General features: G+C 41.2%; 1 protein-coding gene across 1 annotated transcript in view; it reads left to right on the top strand.

Moving 5' to 3' along the window:
* Nucleotides 1–869: 869 nt before the first annotated feature.
* The window catches only part of LOC136872524 (probable G-protein coupled receptor B0563.6), a 130,331-nt gene continuing 109,186 nt past the window's right edge, over nucleotides 870–22,014 (top strand). The window contains exon 1 of the mRNA XM_067146332.2: nucleotides 870–954. The gene's annotated coding sequence lies outside the window, so the exon portion shown is untranslated. The remainder of the gene's footprint in view (nucleotides 955–22,014) is intronic.

Genomic DNA, 22,014 nt, shown 5'->3' with positions numbered 1-22,014 from the left:
TGCTTTCTCCCACGGACTCAGCGAGGGATCCCACCTCTACCACCTCAAGGTCAGTGCCCTGGAGTGTGAGACATTGGATAGGAGAATACAACTCGGGAGAAGGACCAGTACTCTCCCAGGCGGCCTCACCTTGCTACGCTGAACAGAGACCTTGTAGTGGGGGGGGGGGAGATCGGAAGGGTAGATAAGGAAGAGGGAAGGAAGTGGCCGTGGCCTTAAGCTAGGTACCATCCCGGCATTTGCCTGGAGGAGAAATGGGAAACCACTGAAAACCACTTCGAGGATGGCTGAGGAGGGAATCGAACCCCACTCTACTCAGTTGACCTCCGAGGCTGAGTGGATTCCGTTCGAGCCCTCGTACAACTTTTCAAATTTCGTGGCAGAGTCGAGAATCGAACTCAGTCCTCCCGGGGTGGCAGCTAATCACACTAATCACTAGACCACAGAGGCGGACGATCTACATTTCACATAAATAATTCACAAATCACACTAATGAACCTTTTTCATGAAATTCAAGTGATGGAGCAAGATCTATTTCGCGAAATAAAACGACATATTGTTTCCCTTTCGTGAATTCATACATGAATGTATATGAAAAATATCATGCCTTTACCTATATGTATCAATCAGCTAACACTGTCCTGACCCCAGTCTGTCTACAGCTCACTAATTCTTTATTCCAGTTTATGACAAATTCTTCATTCACATTAATGATTAAATAGCATACATATCTGATGCATGAGGGTGTAGTGTGTTTCATGCAATGTCAATTATTTTCTGTAATGGATGCTGTTATTGCTATTAAAGTGAATGTAATGGAAAAGGGGTGAGCGAGCTGGCGCAAGCGTGGTGCTTGCTACCTTGGTGGAGACGCGTCTTGTATTCATTCACCCGCAGTTCTGTTGACCTTTTCAGAGGGAGGAGACTGCAGCCCCGCTGTTGACGATCAGAAAGGTAAGTATTGAATGTGGATCTAGTTTCCATTAGTTAAGAGTGTGGAATTAAGTAAATCGAGACCGCGGTGGCATTATCCTGTCTTGAAAATGAATGTCACATACATGATGAACAAGACTAATTTGGTTTCAAAACACGTACCCTATCAAGGGAAATATTTTAAATACCTATGTTACAAAATGTTTCTTGACATTCAGATGAGTACTGAAGAAACTTGATATTAAATGTGATGTATGTGCAAAGCAGGTATAAAATGGTTTCAGTAATGAACTCGATAGATCGCAGATTTAAAAAAAGAATATTGGGCCAGTTTTACCGTACCCAAGTGAATAAATAAATACATAAATAAATAAATAAATAAATAAATAAATAAATAAATAAATAAATAAATAAATAAATAAATAAATAAATAAATAAATAAATAAATAAATAAATCGTACCTCTCCATGAAGTCAGGTTTGACGTCATAACCTCTAAGTCACCCTGTAAATACTGACACGTGCTCTTGACAAGTTCTATATACTCGTAGACCACTATTCATTGTCCTTTACCTCTGGTAATTGTCCTAGCGCACAGTACTTTCCGACCTAAACTCGTTCCTATTATACTTAAAAGTACCTACAGTAAAAGTAAATTGGCAATGATCGAGTTCTTTATGGGCACCTGAACATTTATACTACCAAGCCTTGAAAAGATGTTTCTAGGTCCAATTCTCGGTTCTAGTAATTGGATTATTCTTCAGGAGTCTTTCTATGTTTGGGATTTTAAGCAAAGTGTTTGGCATAGTACCTGTTTCTAACCGATTATGATAAAAATGAGCGTGCTAATTATTGGTATTATCACTGGCTTCTCACCTGGCGGCTGCAGGATTATTGAAATGCCATATATTTGGGTTGCACATAATGACGTTGTCAAAAGTCACATGTACTGTAGCGTCAAACTTGTTCCTTTTGTGTGTTGACTGTTAGTGAATTGTATCTGTATGATGCGTATATGTGTTAATCGGGAAAGGAACAGAATAGAATAGATTAGAATGGACATGACTAGGACGTTGAGAAATAATGTCTCGACTTTATCATTCTGTAGTTGAAATAGGGTCAGATGAAGAGTCCTCTCAAAGTTTAATGCTACAAGGCTTACTTATCCTAATAGGCATGATGGTGTTGTGACAATGTGTCTATCTTCTCGTAATTATCCACTGATCGAATTCTTGTCAATGTCAGTTAAATTTTCAAAGTGACAGGTCGCTATTCTGTGATACAGATTCCACATAACGTTGTAATTCTCATGATTTACGATTTTAGGATTAACTGTTGCGTTAGACATTTATAGTGTGCTTCCTTCTTTCTTACGAGATGCTGGTGGTGGTGACTGCTTTAAGAGGAAGTGCGATCGGGCAAACATTCCCTCTTAACTTTAATGAGAAGAAAACAATGGAGGAACGAAGGTAGCCCATCTGCAAAAGAAAGTATGAGAGTAATGGTTCGTTTACTACTTGTTTTAACGTCGTACTAACACATCGAAGGTTTTCGGTGACGGTAGGATGGGCCAGGGCTAGGATTGGGAAGGTAACTTGCAATTTGTTTTACTGGCACAGACAGGTCTTATGGCGACGATGGGATAGGAAAGGGCTAGGAGTGGAAAGGACGCGACCGTGACCTTAATTAAGCTACAGTGGCTCAAAAAAGTATTGATCTGTCGAGATATGCTATATATGAGGACGAGGAATCTAAGAGAATGATGATAAAAATTGACATATACTAGAATCCCTGATTATTTATCATCTTGTGTAACATGTACATTGTAAGAAAAACACATTTTTTCCATGTCCATATAACTAAAAAGCTTAACTTAAAACAATCATTTTCACTTGGCACCAAAAAAGTATTGGTCTGAATTAACACAACGAAATTTCTTGATCCTTATTGAACGTTTCAGTAGTTGGTAGGTCCTCCTTTCCTCTTTATAATCTCAGCTAACCTATTTGGCATCGATCGTACCGATTTTTCCGTAGTTTTCGTTGGTATGTTATTCCATTCGGTGAATAAGGCTTCTTTCAGGTCAGCTTTGTTTGGTAGTGCATGCTTCCTCATGTTTTGCTCCAAATTGTGCCACAAATTCTCGATGGGATAGATGTCGGGAGATTGTGGTGGAGTTTCCATCCAATGCGGTGTATTATATAGCAGCCATAGCTTCGTATTCAGGCCGGTGTGTTTGGGGTCGTTATCTTGCGTAAACGTGTACTTTGCTGAGAGTCCCATTTTTTGTACACTTGGTGGAAGATGTGTCTTAAGGATGTTAATGTATGCTTTGTGATCCATACTTCCTTCAGAAAAGGCTAATTCACCTACACCATTCGCACTCATGCAACCCCACACCATCAGGGAACCACCTCCATGTTTCACAGTAGCTATCAGGGTCCTCTCTTCAAGTTCAGAATTCGTCTTCCTCCACACATTCACTCGTCTGTCTGACCTGAAGAGGGTAAATTTACTCTCATCAGTAAAAACGAGTCTTCCAATCCTTATAGCTGTCATTTCTGTGCTCTTTAGCGTACGCAAGTCTCTTCTTTTTGTTAATAATAATAATAATGTTATTTGTTTTACTCCCACTAACTACTCTTTTACGGTTTTCGGAGACGCCGAGGTGCCGGAATTTAGTCCCGTAGGAGTTCTTTTACGTGCCAGTAAATCTACCGACACGAGGCTGACGTATTTGAGCACCTTCAAATACCACCGGACTGTGCCCGGATCGAACCTGCCAAGTTGGGGCCAGAAGGCCAGCGCTTAACCGTCTGAGCCACTCAGCCCGGCTCTTCTTTCTGTTAGCCTTGCTGATGTACGGCTTTCTACGGGCTGTTGTGCCCTCATATCCTCTTTCGCGTAGCACATTTCGGACGGTTTAAGATGACACTTGCACTCCTACATATTGTTGTAACGCAACTGCTATCTTGGCGCACTTAGCTGAGGATTTTGGGCCACTTCATGTACAACTTGCCGTTTGTCTTGTACTGATAACTTTGAGGGACGGCCACTTGTTAGTCTATTTTCTATTGACTTTTCTTTTGTACCTGTACACAATATTTTTAACAGTTGTAACAGCTCTTCCACTAATTTAATTTATGCTCTTCAAAGATTTACCTTCCTGAAATAGTCGCACTACAATCCTCCTTTCTTCCACGGTTGTTTCTTTCATTTTCCTTCCCATTGCTAGCTGAAGACGGAAACAGTGCTGAATATTACCTTCCGACATTTCAGCACAGACACAATGAGCCAGATGCAGCAGACAGCACGATGTCACGATGATATTGTGTACTAGACCAATACTTGTTTGGCGTGTAATGACGCACGCCGTTGTATTATTGGTCCGTTTGCAAACAGCGTGAATCTCCTTGGCTCTACATTCAACCTACTGATGTACTTGACTGTCTTACATATCTGCATATGTATAATTCCATTGTATGCACCATTATTTGTACCATACAGTTCCGTTCATACCACGGCTATGGGCAGACCAATACTTTTTTGAGCCACTGTATATCCCCAATGTTTGCCTGGTGTGAAAATGGGAAACCATGGAAAATCATCTTTAGGGCTGCCGACGGTGGGATTCGAACCCACTATTTCACTAATGCAAGCTCACACCTGCGCCACCCTAACCGCACGGCCAACTCACTCAGTATTTTTTTCTACTAGTAGTTCAACATCGTACTAACTCATCGATGTTTGGCAACGGAAGGATAGGAAAAGGTTACGATTGGGAAGGTAGCGGCCACGCTTTTAGTTAAAGAATAATCCCACCATTTGTCTGGTGTGAACAGATAACCACAGCAACAATCTTCAGGGTTGTCGACAGTGGAATCCGAAACCACCCTTTCCCGAATGTAAGCTCACTGTGAAACGACTCGAACCGCGCAGCCAGGTTGCTCGGTACTAGCACAAGTGAGCGGAAGAAATGTCAGACTCGGCTATGGGCCAACCCACGCTCTAAAGTTGAGGGCCCCTGAGAGTTGCCCCTTTTGTTCATCTCGTATGACAGACAGACAGGATACCGTGGAGATTTTCTACCACCCTTTCCCAGTGGGAATTCTGGCGAGACTATGGATTGTTCTTTGTGATCTGTTTCCTTTTCTGTTCAGCTTATTCCGATCGTGGAAACTGGCAACATTGTGGATGTATTATTCACATTTTCATCGTAACATCTGGGCTGCCGTCGTTCAGTTGATTGAACTAACTCGTGGCTGCTACCTTTACGGATTTCTTTCTTATACGTCAAAGTTCGTGTATCAAGAATAAGAGTTTATTAAATGTCACGTTAAAGAAACCCTCGAGGACAAAAACTGACAAATCCGGAGACCTGTATCCTTTTAAGGACAAGTTTTAAAACATCTGAAATTCTCCCAACTCCTGAAATACTTTTTCCATGTTTTGTGAAACTCATTTCTCTGCGTCTAAACATCTTGCAATCAATTTGGTCCCAATATCTGTATTCTGAAAGACACAAAATTAGAATTTCGGTCGCCGGCTGAGTACTGTAGCTCGGACAGTAGAGTGCTGGCCTTCTGAGCACGTCTTGGCAGGTTCACTCCTGGCTCAGTCCAGTGGTATTTGAAGGTGCTCAAATATGTCAGGCTCGTGTCGATACATTTAATGGCACCCAAAATAATTCATGCGGGACAAAATTCCGGCACCTCAGCGTCTCCGAAACCATAAAAATGTAGTTAGTGGGACTTAAAACTATTATAATCTTAATAATAATAATAGATATTAATATTATGTCTGACTCGTTGACTGAAAGGTCAGCGTACTGGCCTTCGGTTCAGAGGGTCCAGGATTCGATTCCCGACTGGGTGGGTGATTTTAACCTTCATTGGTTAACTCGAATGGCCCGTTGGCTGGGTGTTTGTGCTGTCCCCAACATCCCTGCAACTCACACACCAAATATAACACTATCCTTCATCACAATAATCCGCAGTTACCTACTCATGGCAGATGCAGCCCACCCTCATCGGAGGGTCTGCTCTACAAGGGCTGCGCTCGGCTAGAAATAGCCACACGAAATTATTATTATTATTATTATTATTCTTGTTTTCGAATAGGTCTACTATGGACCACGTTAAGTATCATTCATTTACGGTTCTTCCTCTTTCGATCGGCCCAGTACTTCTTCATCCTTTCGGAGTGGGCTTCTTTACGTTCTCGTGACCAGTTGTTGCCGGTCCGTTTTTTTCTACTTTGATCTTTGAATCCCTTAATTTTGTTGATGATTTTTCTGTATTCCTGTCTGTTGTACACTGCCTGCTGTGATATATTATTTTCCTCCATATCCTCCTTGACCCCTTTAAGCCAGCTAGTTTGTGTCTTCCTGTTCTCCATGTATTCCAGAATTCGCTTGGCTGTTCTCTCTGGTGGCATTCTTTTAATGTGTCCGTAGAAGCAGAGTCTTCTCTTCTTGAAGGATGTTGTGATTTTTTCGGTCCTTTTGTATAGTTCCTCATTTGGTCGCAGTCTAAATTCTTGACCCACTTTCCTGGGCCCTAGTATCTTCCTCAAGATCTTCCTTTCTGTCTTTTCAATGTTTTCTAGTAAGCCCTTCCTGTTCAGTGGAATACATTCGATCGCATATAGACTCTCTGGTTTGATGACAGTGTTGTAATGTCTGATTTTTGCAGTGAATGAAACTGATTTTTTATTGTAGACATTTCGACATAACTGGTATGCTGCTTCCATCTTTCTTGCCCTTTCCTGTAATGCTATTCCTGGTAGTCCTGTTGGGGTTATCCATTCCCCTAGATATTTAAACTTCTGTACTCTTTTAATTGTTCCATATTTGGTGACAATATTTTGTGTCGGATCCTTTTTGTCCTGAATCATTAGTTCCGTCTTTTCGAAGGATATCTGAAGTCCCGTCTTTACAGCAGTCTCTTGAAGTGTTTCAATTTGTACCTTGGCTGTTTCAGTGTCTTCTGCCAGTATTGCCATATCATCTGCGAATGCTAGACAGTCAATTTTGACTCCAGATCTTCCCAGTGATATTCCATTTTTCACCCCTAATTCCATCAGTCTCTTCCTCCACTCTCTGACCACTTTTTCAAGTATAACATTAAACAGAAGTGGTGACATCCCGTCCCCTTGTCGGACACCTGTTTCGATCTTGAATGGTTTTGACAACATACCCATAAACTTAACCTGTGATGTAGTGTCAGTGATGGTTTCTTTGATTAAATTTCTAGTTTTTTTATCTATCCCAAACTCTTCTAACGTGCTTATCAAGGTTGCTCTGTCGACTGAATCATAGGCTTTCTTAAAATCCACAAATATAATCACTAGATTTTTGGCTGTGAGTGCACGTAGTTGTATTATGGAGATTAGGTTGAAAATTTGCTCGCTGCATGATCTCCCTTTCCGGAATCCTGCCTGGTATTCACCAAGTTCTTTTTCTATTATCCCTTCAGTCCTGTTTTGTAGTGCCTTGGATAGAATTTTAGAGGCAACTGGTGGCAATGATATTCCTCTGTAATTGTTAACGTTTGTTCTGTCTCCTTTTTTGTGCAGCGGGTGTATTAATGATGTCTTCCATTCCTTTGGGATGCTCTCCGTTTGCCAAATCTCCTCAAACAGTGCTTCTAGCTGAGTCACTAAGTGTTCTCCAGCATATTTCAATAACTCTGCAACTATTGAATCTTCACCTGACGTCTTATTGTTCTTCAGTCCTGTTATTATTCCCCTGATTTCTTCTTTATTAGGTGGTTCTGAGTCCGGTGTCTGGTTCTTGGGTTTCTCAAACATTAGAGTTTCCTCAGGTTTTTTACAGTTCAGTAGTTTCTGGAAATAATTTGCAAGGTGTTGGCAATTCTGTTCATTTCCAGTGATTAGATTTCCTTCGTCATCTTTGAAGCATAGGGTTGGCGGTTTGTATCTTGTTAAGTTCCTCCTGAATGTCTGGTAGAAATTACGTGTATTGTTTTTCACGAAATCTTCTTCTAGTTTCTTTAGTTGCTGTGTGTCATAATGTTTTCGTTCACCTCTTATGGTTTTAGCTGTTGTTTTCCTTTGTGCTTTGAATGACTCCCAGTCTTCTGGTTTCTTAGTTGAGTTCCATTTCTTCCATGTCTGAGCCCTTCTTTGTAGTGCTTCTTCGCAAACTTCATTCCACCACGGATGTTTCTTCTTTTTACTTCGTAGGATTGTTTGTTCCGCTGCTTGTTGTATTGATGTTGCCATCTCAGTCCAACTGTGACTTTGAATCTTATTTATCCTGTTCTGGTATTCATTCACAGTCTGCTGATTGAACTTCATATCTTCTATTCTGTATCTTGTAATTTTTGTACCACTACTTTTTCTCCTTTCTGGTGTTAATTTCATCTTAATTTTTGTCAGATAGTGGTCAGAGTCGAAGTTTGCTCCCCTAGCTACATGTACATCTTGAATTTCTCTGGAGTTTTCATAACTGATTGCAACATGGTCAATCTGAAATTCGCCCAATAACTTGTTAGGTGATATCCATGTTGTTTGTTTCTTTGGCTTCTTCTGGAACTTGGTGGTCATGATGTTCAAATTGAATTTTTCACACAACTCTATCAACCTCTTACCATTCATGTTTGTCTTGCTGTGAGCCGTGAATTTTCCTGTGGTTCTTGATGGTTCATTCCTTCCAATTTGTGCATTGAAGTCTCCTAGCAGAATTACAACATTTTTCTCTGGAGTATTTCCTAGAATTTTTTCCAGACCTTCCCAAAATTTTTCTACTTTCTGTGGATTTTGTTGGTTGTCCTTATTTATTGGTGCATGTGCATTTATTATTGTGTATTTCTTGTTCTTGTTTTTGAAAGTTAGTGTTGACATCCTTGGTGAGGTGGATTTGAATTCCGTTATCTTGTCTGCCATTGAATTGTGTACTACAAATGCTGTTCCAAACATCCAGAGACCTTTAGTGTTTTGTATTTTCTCTGCTGGTTTACCTTTATAAATCCTGTAGTTGTGTGTTTGTACCGTATTTTCATCTTGGTATCTTGTTTCTTGTATAGCTAATATTTTCATCTCTTGTTCATCCATCATTTTAGTCAGTTCCATTTGTTTCCCTATTTTCAACATCGAGTTTACATTCAGTGTCCCAATGAACGTTCTGTGTGTACATTTGTGATTTGTCTTTGGGATTCTAAGACCCTCCGACTGGTCTTGACTTGCGCAATGCTGCTGGACCCCCGGATCCGAATGCCCAGCTTCGGTAGCTTCGCCACCACGAGGATATGAGTTACTCATTGCACCTTTCATGACTGATACTTGTTTAGAGCTTGTGCTTCTAGAAATTTGCATTTCCATCTGCTACGACTTGGTTCGCTGCACCAAGAAGTTTTCCAGGCCGCCCCTAACATGGGGAACAGACGCTACGGGAATGGCAGAGTGCTTTTTAGGCGGCACTCACTCGCCTTGTCACATTGCCGTCACTGGATATATGTGGCATTTTTTAGAGACTATGGTGCCCTCCATAGTCCCACCACATCCTGGTGGCAATGCCGCTGTTGGTCCGGGACTGCTTATTTGTCAGGTTTCCCTGCTTATATCGCAGCTGCCCTCCATATCTGGAGGGATGCCCACTATCCGCCACCTGTGGACCCGCCTGGTCGCAGTCAGCTCTGCGTCCCATACACTGGGCAGGATTATTATTATTATTATTATTATTATTATTATTATTATTATTATTATTATTATTATTATTTCCAGTATACCGTCCAAAATTTCACCACTGTTTGCTGACAGAGTCATTGTCTAATACTCTGCGGTCATTTTCATCGATATCTGACTCGGCACGTAATAACTCGTAATATTTCTTCTTCATTCAGCGAACGACTTTACCCCAACCTTATTGTTTACAAAACACGATACTCAAAAAATAGGGTTGTTTTTTTTACAAAAAGTGACAAATTACGGATTGTATGTTATTTAGAAGAAATATACTTTCAATACCGACTGGCTTATCTTTTCTATGCTATTTACCTTTTACTTGTTATTGATTTACATTAACGTGTTAAAAGGTGCCTACAAGTGATACCAATTATTTTCATAGAGTATTCTAGACAAGGTCTTAACGGAACTGTGTTTCAATCTGTCTCTGTGCTCGAGACATTAGAACCTGCAAGGTGTTTTGCATTTACTGTTGTACTTTCTTCAACTCCTTTAGTTGTTATAAAGGACTTACATAAACACCGCATGCTTCGTTGACTCGGAGAGCAGCCAGTTTCCATCTTGTTCTCTTGAAGTGTGTGCGATAAAGATCCTTTTCCAGCTTCCAGTCAGTATTCACTATAAAATGGACGGTGTGTCCAATTATCCAGAGTGTAGAACTGTCTGTTGTCGTTGCGGTAATAGGATAATCTGGTCTTATAAAAATATCCTGTCTATTAATTGTGAAGTTTATCTGTTTATCTGTTGAAGGCATGTTTTTGCTTACATATATACCGGTCGGACCCTCAGACAAGTGGTCAGTGGCGGCGGTACTGGTGGTGATTACTGTTTCAAGAGGAAGCATAACTTAACAACCATTCTCTATGAGAAAATGAAAGGGATCCGACACTGCAGAAATGAAGGTATCGGTCAAAGAAAGACGAGGGACAGCAAGGTTGTAAAAATGAAAGACTCCCTAGGCCTCGAATGCCGTAATACCGCTGGGGTCGGAAAAGAACAAGAGTTGACCAAGGGAGGTCGGATAGGACAGATGAAATTGAGAAGCCTGGCATAAGTAGGTGGAAGATATGACAGGACACAGCTAAGGGCCCCATGGTCGCCAGCACACGCTCCCAAGTTCAGAGACACCTTTTAGTCACCTCTTACGTCAGGCAGGGGTACCATGGGTGTTATTCTTCCGCCTCCACCCACGGGGCGTTAGACAAGAGGTCAGTCTGTGAAGTATAAAGTCACCTTGAGCACAACATGAGCAAGAATCCGAATAACTCATTCGTATTCGATATAGCCGCTGTTTGGTTGGTAAAATGTCATGGACTACCCTATACTATGTAGATCGCAGTTTGGCTGGTAAGTGAGGACCACTCATGTTTTCCCAGAGTTGTTGAAAGTCAGTGTTTGGAGGGGCTTGTTGAAATAAACGCATATGCGGTGAAGCGGTTGAATGCAATAGATCAGCATAAACCCGTCGTGTTAATTGTCCTTCTGGTTTTAAGTCCACCTTTTCCAATCATGTTTCCGCTGCATGCCGGCACAACGGTGAGAAGATGCCTCAATTTAGCCCCGTAAGATAAAAACTTTTTGTTGTAGGTGTTCCTTGTCAGGTGAATTGCCATTTCAATTTTTCTCGCCCGCTCCTTAATGGCATTCTTTTCCGACCCATTCTCTTGTAATGTTTTTTGTCTCCTAACCTCAACAATTGAGGGGCCTTCTTAATGTTAGTCATGAACGCAGTCTTCTCAAAAAGAAATTGGAAGCCCAGGCTTCTTTGCTATCATTTGGAGTTCTTCAGTCCTTTTCTTACTATATCGTTGGAGAGTACGATTAAATCACCAGCGAATGCCAGACAATCTATATTTATACTCTCCTTATCTATCCCAATCTCGAAAGTTTTTGTTAGGAATTTCATTTTTCCATTCCCTAACGCAGTTGAAGTTGATTGGTGGGACTCCATCTCCTTCCCTTACGCCAGTTCTGATTTCGGAGGGTCCAGATATCTCCACTCTATACTTTAGTTTGGAGTAAGTGTTTCTGTTTGTCTGCCTGATTAAATTTCCTTTTTCTTTTTTTTTTTTTTTTTTGCTAGGGGCTTTACGTCGCACCGACACAGATAGGTCTTATGGCGACGATGGGATAGGAAAGGCCTAGGAGTTGGAAGGAAGCGGCCGTGGCCTTAATTAAGGTACAGCCCCAGCATTTGCCTGGTGTGAAAATAGGAAACCACGGAAAACCATTTTCATGGCTGCCGATAGTGGGATTCGAACCTACTATCTCCCGGATGCAAGCTCACAGCCGCGCGCCTCTACGCGCAAGGCCAACTCGCCCGGTGATTAAATTTCTTGTCACGTTGACTACTCCAAACTCTTCTAGAACTCCCATCAAGGTTTTCCTGTCAATGGAATTTTATGCCTTTCTGAAGTCCACAAAAACTGCCACATATTTGTTCTGCCCAAGCATCTTGTATTTTATGATACTCTTAGGTTAAAGATTTGTTCCGCGTATGATCTGCCTTTTCGGAAGCCTGCTTGATATTCACCCAATTCTTAATCCAGTATACCTTCTACCCTATTTAGCAATGATTTTGAAAAAAATATTGTATGGGACCGAAACTATAGATATTCCTTTGTAATTATTAACATCCAATTATCACCTTTCTTATGCAGCGGATGTATCAGAGCCATCTGCCAGTCTTTAGGGATCCTCTTCGTTTCCCATATGTTCCTAAGTAAGAGGTTTTATGACTTCAGTAGGCCCCTTTCTCACCCGCGCTTTGTTGTTCTCTTTTGAATAATCTGGGTCACTTCTTTTTCCTCAGGTGGTACTGAGTTAGATGTTGTCTTCGGTGACTCCATTTCCAACCATTCCCCCGGACCAGCACAGTTCAGCAGGTTTTTGAAATATCTAGCGAGAATTTCACAAGTTTCCAAGTCTCCATGTTGTTCATCCCTTATTTCCCTTCTTCATCTCTGAAGCAGAATCCTGGTGCCTGATAGCCTTTTAATTGTGATTTGAAGGTCTGATAGACGTTTCCGGCGTTATTCTTCTGGAAATCACCTTGCGTTTTCTTCAACTGATCATTTCGTATTGTCTCTTGATCCTTCGAAATACCCGGGCTATTAGTTTCGTCCGGGTTCTGAAGGACAATAGGTCTTCTTCCTTTCTGGCTGTGCTCCATTTCTTCTACGCCTCTATCCTATGTCTGAGTGCCCCATAGCACTCTTCATTCCACCACTCCCGTCTCCTTTGCTTTGCCTCTCAGTTGCACCATTGATCTTGTCTCGGATTTCCACGAACCTACTACGCTGGCGTAGCAGGGAGAGAGGTGATACTCCCACGTGGCGCGTCCAAGGTGGCGGATAGCGGGGTCCTAACCGGCTTGGCGGCGGACTTGAGCGAAATAAAAAATAACTCTCGCGGACCAAACACACAAATCCCTGGGGGTGGGGAACGCAGACGAAGAATACACCCACGATATTCAAAGCTGACGAAAGAGGCGACTGAAAGGGGCGACCAAGGGATGATTGAATTAGGACCATGAGACTACTTGTAAATAGTACCATCACGCAGGGAACACCATGGGTCGCCTTAACTTGCGAGTAGTACCACTATGTTAGGTACACAATAGGTTTGTGATTAGTAGCAACAGTGCGTGAATTAGGATGGGTTTTACAGTACCCTGTTTAGTACTGTTACGGAAATGTTGTGGATCACAGAGGTCTAAGAAGGTGTTGGAGTGAAGAGGCGGACAAGGAATTGACCGGAGCATAAGTTAATGCACTAAATTTTAAAATATTAGTGCTTATGCTTTCCTTCCTTTTAAAAAAATCTGATAGATAGAAAATCTGAATAAACAATAACAATTTGATAATGAGCCCGTCAGCTCCAACAACAATGACTTAAAGTCCAAAAATCAGATACAAAACTAGAGAGAATGATCAACATGATAATATACGAAGGGATGAGCATTGCAGCTCTGAAACAGGTACACTATTTTATAAGAGCATATTTGCTCCATTGACTTATAGAACCTTGGAGTCTGAGCTCCAAAATTAATACAGTCCAGCCTCCAGAGGCATAATTTCTTATAGCACACAAGGTTATACCTGACAAGCTTCAAATAAGATATTTACAGTCACTTAGCCCTATTTTGGACTTATCTTCTACTCAACAGTTTTTGACTTTCTGTTCCAAAACATAAACAGGGGGAATGAGTACCCATACTACATGGCCTTAATGTAAGAAGAAAAGGGTTGAACATGATTGGCCATGAACAAAAGGGTAGGAGGTGAAACTTTTGCACCCTTTCTAGAAGAAATTTTAGAACCCTAAGTGCGCTTATGGCCCAAAGATACAGGGCCGGGGTGACTAAAAGAGAAACATTTAAGACCGAAAGAGTGTTAAGACTTACAGTTGATTTGAAACTTTAGTCACCCCATACCAAATTGAATGGGAATCAACAGAGAGTAATCACTCTTTGTTCCCTTACAATACATGTTTCCCAGCAGGGATTTGAACAGAGTCCTCAGACTAGCCGAAAATCTACATTTAAACCACGAAATTAGAACTTTACATGTATAAAAGAAGTTTGAAACCTTCGCTTCAAGCTATCTGCCGGAGCTATCACATGTTAAAAAAATTCTACCATTACCTTGAGTTGCTGGGCCTTCCGAACACCGATCTGCAGCCCCCTTTAGTACACGCCCCACACGAACTGGAGCGATGGAGATGACGATACAGCCCTAAAGTGCCCAGATTTTATATTATTTTTAATGGATGTTTCCAGAACTCTTTACAGATAGGCTGGATGCCTGTACACAGTCCCAGTTTTAATTGGCTAGAGAAAATATTCACATAATTTCTGAATGGTTGATAGCTACAGGAGTTGGAGAGGGCCGAAGTGTTGACAAACTTGACACAAAACAAAAGAATCTTCATAAACTAAAGTTAGCTAACTGTGAAAATCAATTTTCCCTTAAGAATTAATTGTCCTTAATCCCGCCAGAGTGGAGACTTAGGCCGATGGTAGAGACATCTAACAGTTGAAAACCCAAGTATCTTGCATAACATGAGTCCCTGTAATTAGTGCACCTATGTGAGGAACACCCTAGGTTTGCGTTGCCTGTAAGTGGCGCTGCAATATAAGAAACACCATAGGTCTGCGTTACATGTGCGTATTACATTACTCTTGAGTAGTACCATAATGTGTGGAATACCGCGAGTCTACGCTACTTTTGATTAGTGCCGCACCATGACAAGTACCATGGTTCTACTTTACTAGCGATAAGTGCCATTATAAGGGGCCGATGACCTGGCTTTTGGAGCTCTTTAAACAACAAGCAGCATCGATTCAGAATTGTGCTTTAGAAGCGGTCCCTTGGTCAGTAATACTGTTGTTTTACACTGGTTTCTGGGAATGTGGGGCATTGCGGGTGGGATCCACTGATTGTTTTATATTCATGTTCATTCATTCTTTATCATCACGTTTTGAATTCTGGTCAGTGGATGGTTTTGGACTTCTAAATTGTCATTACATTTCGTCTCAATTCGTACCATTAGGGGCCGATGACCTAGATGATAGGCCCCTTTAAACAACAAGCATCGTCAACAATGTTGTCTCGGATTTCGTCCCATTTTCGTGATTCGAGATTATTTTTTCTTTGCATCCTCGGTGGAATTTTATTTGCCTACGTCATATCTTGGGAATGTTTGTCTTCTCGCTTGTTTTTTGGTTGGAAGAAACTTCATTTAAAATTTTGTCAGGCAGTCTGAGTCGATTTCTGCTACCCTTGCTACTTTCACATTCATGATTTCTTTCTTTGCTGACCTAGACATTGATACGTGATCAATCTGAAACTCTCCCAAGATTAGATTCGGAGATCTCAAAGTCTGTTTTCTTGGTAAATGCTTAAAATTTGTTGACATCAATCGAAGTTCAAAGGCACGACTCAGTTCAGTAAGTCTCTCACAAACCTAATTTGTCCATTTATGCGCTGGATATTCTCTTAGTATCTTTCTGTATTTCCTTTCTTTGCCAATCTGTGCGTTGAACTTGCCCATCAGTACCTTGGTATTCCACTCTGGAATCTTCGACAACTGGTATTCTATTTCTTCCCAGAACTTTTCAACTTTGCCTGGATCCTAGCGATTACTGTATCTTCATTTATCGGGCCATGGGCATTTATTAGAGTGTATATCTTGTTTCCACATCGTAAGTGCAGAAGTGAGAGTCTTTCCGAAGAACTTCCAAAGCCTATTACAGACTCTATTTAAACATTTGTCTACTACAAAAGCCGTCCTAAGAAGTGAGAGTGAATTTGTTCTAGCCACTCAGATAGCTGCTTTCCCTTTGTATAGCCTATACTTTCCACTCTCAAATTGATCCTCGTCTCTGTACCTTGTTTCATGGATGGCGAAAATCTTTATATTTTGTTCTTCCAATGTTCTTGTTAGCTCTTTGTGTTTCCCAACCCAAGCGAGTTCACATTCAGGGTCCTGACCAGTATCGTAGTTTCGCCTTGAGTTTGTGGTTTCCGGGGTACTCCGACTTTCCCTTGCGTTGTGGTGCAGGTTCTCCAGGACACTTAGGCCTGCTTGCGCCACTGGTTGTGGCGGTGAATTCCTCATTTGAGCTGCCACCTGGAGTAGTTTCATTCTCGAATTGGCTTTCCATAATGCATCTACTGTCTAATTATTAGATGGGGAAAGCATAATCATGTTTTGCTAACTCAGAACTAGGATTATAAGTCCTAGAGCCTTCACCCAGCCGTCTCTCACATGGGGAAACAGACGATGACCAGAATGCCGCCTGATGCGGAACACATGCATCTGAAATTTGAGAATCTTCCGCCTTGTCCACCATTAGTAATTTCTTTCTCATCCATTTTCTTGGCCGTTGCCCGTTTTCCCATTTGGGATGATACACTTATTGTCTGAACAATTATAGTAGACCAAGAGCCACGTTGTTGAACGGAAAGCATTTATTTACATAATAAATAAAGTTATTTTTGTGGCCTACAAGCGACCATAATGTTGGCCGTAAATACCTTTTGAAAATTAGTGAGGTGCAGGTGAAACGAAGATAACTAGTAGCCGTGTTCTTGGCTGTAAAACCTTAATTGACAAGTACATAATTGATATAGAAATATAATTACTGTATGAGGATACAACACTTTCCAGATGATGTTATTATGTTCTCTAACACTTCAACTAATAAATTTTGTTTGGTTAAAAATGTGACCAAATAGTTGAAATTAATAAACACGAATCTTTCAGGCGCTATCTTCTAACTTCTATGATGACTTGATTTTTCTCAATGAGGGAACGGAATACCAAATTACGGAACAAGCGAGAATCACACACAAAGCCACATATAAAAGTTAACCTCACTAACTCCTAACAGGAGTTTACACTACAAAACAAAGAAATAGAATAATTACACACACTTCCAGATGTTGAAAACAGCCGCACTCCACAAGCAAAAATCCGTAGAAGACATGTAAGAACAACACACTAAGCATACCTATACATATTTCCAGGAGCTCCCTCCATCACCACTTGGTCAAATTACTATTATTATCATTAATATGCCCTCATTCAATAATATATGAATTTCCGTTGCATTGCTATCACTTTCACTCTTATCAAAAAAGCAAAAAAAAAGCGAAGTCATCTCCGTACAGACCGTGAAGGCCCTTGGAGGGGTGGAAGGTAAAGGCTTCCACTATCCGTAACCTCGGCACTTGATGGGGTTGAGTGGTTAGCTCTACGCGCGGCCGCCTTTGCCCCCAGGAATTAACGTCGTACTCATTTTTGGTGTAAGGTGAATGAACCCCAGGGCCATGTGCACCTCCGGAAATGGAAATCTCGTTTCCTAAACTTTGCGACTTCCTGACGGGGATTAGAACCCACGCCTTTACCGCCTCGGCCAGGCAGCCCCTTTCACTCTTATCAGTAAATACATGGTATAAATTACGCTGAAGACATCCATACTAATATTTCCCCAAGTAAACCATGGTATAACTTATTGCCAGTAATAATAATAATAATAATAATAATAATAATAATAATAATAATAATAATAATAATAATAATAATAATAATAATAATAATTGACCGGGCGAATTGGCCGTGCGCGTAGAGGCGCGCGGCTGTGAGCTTTCATCCGGGAGATAGTAGGTTCGAATCCCGCTATCGGCAGCCCTGAAGATGGTTTTCCGTGGTTTCCCATTTTCACACCAGGCAAATGCTGGGGCTGTACCTTAATTAATGCCACGGCCGCTTCCTTCCAACTCCTAGGCCTTTCCTATCCCATCGTCGCCATAAGACCTATCTGTGTCGGTGTGATGTAAAACCCCTAGCAAAAAAAAAAAAAATAATAAATGGATTGGCGAAGTCAAAACTGATCTGAAACAGGCAGGAATTACACCAGCAGATGTCCAGAACCGGGTAATATTCAGATCCAAAATTCACAGTTATTATTATTATTATATTATTATTATTATTATTATTATTATTATTATTATTATTATTATTATTCGTGTGTATGCCCAATCGTTCTCCCGTTTCTGTACGGAATCGGGTATGAAACGAGATGAATCTTCGTAGCGAGATGCCCTTCCTGTAAAGGAAGAGGCATAAAAGGCTAAGGTAAGACCCCAGTTAGAGTATGGTTCCAACGTATGGGACCTTCACCTGCAATACTTCATTCGAGAAGTAGAAAAATCCAAAGAAAGGCAGATCGCTTTGTTCTGGGTGCTTTCCGACAAAAGAGTAGCGGTACGAAAATGTTGCAAAATTTGGGCTGGGAAGACCTGGAAGAAAGGAGCGGTATGTTCAGAGCTGTCAGTGGAGAGATGGCGTGGAATAGCATTAGCAGACGAATCAGTTTGAGTGATGTTTTAAAAGTAGGAAATATCACATTATGAAGATGAAGTCTGAAGAGGACAAACTAGGGCAAATATTCGTTTATAGCAGAGGAGTTAAGGATTGGAACAATTTACCAAGGGAAGTGTTCGTTATTTCCAAATCTTTGAAATTCTCTAAGAAAAGACTAAGTAAACAACTGATAGAAAATCTACCATCTGAGAGACTGATCTAAATGCTGATCAGTGGTGATTGGTTGATTGGTGATTGATCCGTCAAAGCCAATGTTGTTTTCAATGCATTAAATGCAAACAGTCAACTCTACAGCGGTCATGCAGAGTTTTAATGACTGCTGCTACAAGCTCTGGCCCTCAGGAGTACCAAAAGCAAAGTATTCTCCATACAGGCAATGGAGGCCCTTGGAGGGGTGGAAGGTAAGGGCTCCCACTATCCGTAACCTCGGCACTTGATGGGATAGAGTGGTTAGCTCTACGTCCAACCGCCTTTGGCCCCAGGAATTAATCTGGTACTCATTTTTGGTGTAGGCTGAATGAACCTCAAGGCCACATGCACCTCCGGAAGTGGAAATCTCATTTCTTAAATTTTACGACTTCCTCACGGGGATTCGAACCCACGTACTTCCGGGCGAACCGAGCACGCCTTTACCGCCTCGGTCACGCAGCCCCTCCTCAGGAGTACCGTACAAGAAAATATGACAAGCTTTTAGTGAGCAGGCACCATCCCATGGACTCCGCATTTGGACAGCTGAAACCTCTATATCGCAATCTCCATCTCGTAACCTGTCTGTTGCTCACCTCGTCAGAGGAGTTAATGAGACGAAATGAATGACGTGATATATGCAGGTAGGAAGAGGGAAGGTTGAAAGTCGATGCCAGCACATAGCCTACTCTCATATTGGCGAGCAGTAGTGATTAGAAATTCTATACCACTATCTCTCCTAACCTATCAAGCAACATTCTGAAGGTAATATTTTCAACCAACGGGATTCGAACCGGCTAACCGCGGTGTCAGGTCTTACAAACTTGATCCTTTAACGATTGTGTTTTTTGGGATTTCAAGTTCGGACTACCGTTTCCACAGTGACGTTTTGGAGAATCTGAGAACATGCTGCACATGTTTCCTGTCCTGTGGTTGGTTATCCTGTCCTCGACTTATCCTTAAATTGGTCCTGTCGGAAATAGCTTGTGTTTCCACCGCAGTAATGTCCTTTCAGGAGGCATTACTTTCTTAAATCTTCTCGTATTTATTTAATCATGTGATTACACAGAATAGATTAAACTAATAACATCGACACATTCAAAAGCCATCTGATAGCGTCGTTTGCTAGTTGCTTTACGTCGCACCGACACAGATAGGTCTTGTGGCGACGATGGGACAGGGAAGGGCTAGGAGTGGGAAGGAAGCGGCCGTGGCCTTAATTAAGGTACAGCCCCAGCATTTGCCTGGTGTGAAAATGGGAAACCACGGAAAACCATTTTCAGAGCTGCCGACAGTGGGGTTCGAACCTACTATCTCCCGAATATTGGATACTGGCCGCACTTAAGCGACTGCAGCTATCGACTGATAGCGTCGGAGGTGAGGGTTTCCAGAATAAGAACGCAGAGGGCAACGATGTATGAGGTGCTCGATAGTTTGCTTCTCCGGACCTCTCTGGAGTGTTCATATGGAGAGAGGTAATATGACGCTGTTGATAGTGATTCGCCTGTCAGATGGAAACGTTAAGCCTTGAATAGACCCCTTGGTGTTATTCTACTGGAGTAGGTTTCAACCTGTCCCTACATCAGCGTCATCACCATCATCACACCGGCGCGGAAACTAGAAAGACCTATACGAGGACTCTCCGGAGGCAAGGAATCAATCAATCAATCAATCAATCAATCAATCAATCAATCAATCAATCAATCAATCAATCAATCAATCAATCAATCAATCAATTTCGGAGATGATAAGTCATACACTGTACAGTAATTTTGACAGTAAACGAAATGTAAAATATCTTCAATAGGTTATGTGTAAAATTGCAGTCATAGTTTCATGAAATATAACAGACATTAGTAATATTTCAGCAAACCGGGAGCAGACGAATATTCGTAATTGAGTTTACGACATGCATATGTTGGGTAATTGTATCAATAAATACAAGAGTTTCATTGTATTTAAAACTACAATTTATACCATGTTCAAAAATATCGTGAATGTAACCAGTGACGCTACTTATAAATTTGACTTCCATAAATGTAGATGTTGTAAATTTCTTCGTGTAAAAGCCTTATACGACTTGACTGCTTTTAGCAGTGGATGAATTCCTAGATAAGCGGTTGAAAGCGCATTTCTTTTTCATATCATTGGTTTTTCTACTACCCTAGTAACAATATTTAAGTACCTACTTCCTTCGTTTTCTTATCAGATATTTGGTGCACCGTCCCAGTTCGTTTCACTGACGTGACAGATATCGAGGGTAGGCTCATCCTGAGGACACAAGTCTCGTTACCATGGCTACAAGCCCCTCACGTGGTGATAGTCACTTGTTTCTTAGCACGTAAGAAGCTTTCTCCTTTAAGGTTCAGCCTGTTGAAGCTGTGTACAGTACAATATAAGATACGTTGGTTCTGAGGGAACTAACTGCAGAGATAAGGCCGCGAAGTGAGTGAGTAACTCACTGTAACTTCCACATTTTGTCACGGAGGGAAGGTGAATGACAACTGGCAAGTTTAGTACTTCACAGAAATTGGAATTGCGAGGTGTTCTATTACAACTCCTCAAATAATATATATTCGTGTGCACCGTGTGAGGCAGGGTATACGAATTCATGATGTGGTGCACATAATTTGTTGTATCTGCACCAATTGGACCCAATTCCTGATTACGTATCTGCAACTATTAATGTGTACTTTTCACCGAATGATCATGTATTGTCCTTCTTTTTGTTGGTTCACTAACCTCCTGTTCTTCAGTTTTTCTGATAACTTGTGCCGATGTAATTTATGTATATTTGTTATTAACTGGGGATGTCATTGGTAGTAAATATAGAATAAATATTCTGGGCTTGTACACCGTGGATTAATTTTGATTTAGGAATGCGATCGGAATGCAGCCCTCTTCCTGACTTTCCCAATACTATCGACAGAGAGCTAGGTACAGTGTTATCAATATAATTAAAATGAAGCTCCAGACTTAGATAAATCTCTCTATATAAAATCCCAATTCAGTCTGTCATTCACAGCGATTGAGAAAACGAGAATGAACACATGAATTTCGTACCAGTTATAGGTTGTTACCCTTCTTTACAAGAAAAGCACAATGAACGTCTCATGATCAGAATTTTTGTACTTAAAAATAACGTTTTTTAAGCGAATTGATTGTCATATTCGCTATGATGGTGTACACAGCTATATCTATCACCAGCAGTTCGAACTACGTACATCCTAACATCTGTTGCCTATATCCCATGTGGACGAGGGACGCAGGTGAAGAATACACTCACGGTATCCTCTGC

The sequence above is a fragment of the Anabrus simplex genome, chromosome 4 (genome assembly GCF_040414725.1).
Source record: "Anabrus simplex isolate iqAnaSimp1 chromosome 4, ASM4041472v1, whole genome shotgun sequence".
In the NCBI taxonomy this organism is placed as follows: Eukaryota; Metazoa; Arthropoda; class Insecta; order Orthoptera; family Tettigoniidae; genus Anabrus; species Anabrus simplex.
This window is presented reverse-complemented; position numbering and strand designations above follow the sequence as displayed.